Raw genomic sequence first — 1673 nt, 5'->3', positions numbered from 1 at the left:
GGGACACCCCATCCTGCGCCGGAGGAGGGCTGGGGCTGGGGCTACATGGCGTCTTCCCGCTCCCACCCTCTCCCCCAGCCTGGTTTCCAAGCAGGAGTGTTTAAATGCCTTTTATGTTGTGACTCAAATGATGAAAGGCCTGAAAATGGGACTAACAAAGACGAGTTGTACTTCAGGATAAAAAAACCCATGAAAGCAGCAGATGCTGTCATAGGAATAAATTGTATCAACAGCGATCAGATGGGAAGGGAAAAGTCAGAACGGAGTTGCTCCCTCTTTCCCGTTTCCAGCGAAAATGTCTGGGTCCATGAATTTAGCCAGAATCAGGTAGGATGAAAGGCTTTGTCTGACAAGGCATTTCAAAGCATCCGGGAGCCTCCGGAGAAGATGTGGCCACTTGGACAGGGAAACAGAGCCCCTCAGTTTTAATGAGCATTTCAGTCGCCTTCCTTTATCCTTCTGCCAAGATCTTCCTTCTTTTTCCCCCTTCCCTCCCCGAAAAAAAACCGGTTTCTGCTCTCTGCGATTTGTTTTAACTTTGCAAAACGTCCATTTAAGCAACACAACGTACGGGGGCCGAGGGTAAAACCTCCCTGTCACTCCATACTCCCGCAGCTTTTTGCTGTAAACTCCTCCCTGCTGTGGTGGGCCCAGCCATTTCGGCTGCTGCCGGGTCGGCACCTCGTGTCTCTGGCCGGGACCCTGGCACCGGGTCCCTGGCAGCAGGACCCTGGCACCGGGACCCTGGCATCGGCACGGCCGCAGCCCCCTGGCAGTGCTGAGATGGGTGGTAGGGCCCGGGGGGAGAGCAGCAGCCCCCCCAGCCTCTTTTGCTGGAGCTCAGCCATCCCTCAGACACGCTTCTCTGGGGACGGGTTGTGTATTTTAGGAACAGCGCGGCTGAGCATCAGTGAGCAGCATTCCCAAAGGCTGTGTCCTGTCCTCCCAGACCAGTTTGCATGGCCTGCCCAGTCCCAGAGGGATGCTGGCAAACTGAGAAGGGAGGAAAAGATGCTTGCAGGGAGCAGGACTGCTCTCGAAGGCAGCCGGCAGCACCCAGAGCAACCCCTTCCTACCCCCTGCGAGCCAGCGGGAACAAACCCTGTGGCCATCCCGCATCCTCCTGCTGCTGCTGACTCAGCAGCTCCAAAAAGACGGGTGTCGCCACCTCTGCAGCCAGATGGTGCCCCCCGTGCATCCCCCAGCCAGGTCAGATGCTCTCACTGCTTGGCTGTACCCCGCTTCTCTCCATCTCGCAGTGTTTCTCTGCAGTAGTATTCCTAACGGGAATTCTGGGCTGTGGGCTCCAGCTCATCCATCCCCAGCAGGAACACCCACTCCTGGAGAGGCGCGGGTACCACTGGAGCAGGGGTTAACACGTGCCAGCCCATGGTACCCTCCTTTTTGGCTCCAACTGTGGGTTTTTTCCTTACATTTCTGGCTCACTCACCTCATCCTCAGACATCCTGGGGGATGGCCTGGCGAGGGTCCGACGCCTGACTTGTCCGTCCCACTGCTCGCGCAGACGGACGCCGGAGCGGGGGGCTTTACGCCAGCACCACATCCCCGCCTGTCCTTCGCTCGCCGTTATTACCAAGCAGAGGAGGGATCGTAACAGGATTTATAACGACTTACTGGGAAACCGGCTCCGATTAGCTTGAAGGGAGGCGATG

Source organism: Eurypyga helias, unplaced genomic scaffold, assembly GCF_000690775.1.
Source record: "Eurypyga helias isolate BGI_N326 unplaced genomic scaffold, ASM69077v1 scaffold19498, whole genome shotgun sequence".
NCBI lineage: Eukaryota > Metazoa > Chordata > Aves > Eurypygiformes > Eurypygidae > Eurypyga > Eurypyga helias.
The sequence above is the reverse complement of the archived record's forward strand: the minus strand, read 5'-3'. Positions refer to the sequence as shown.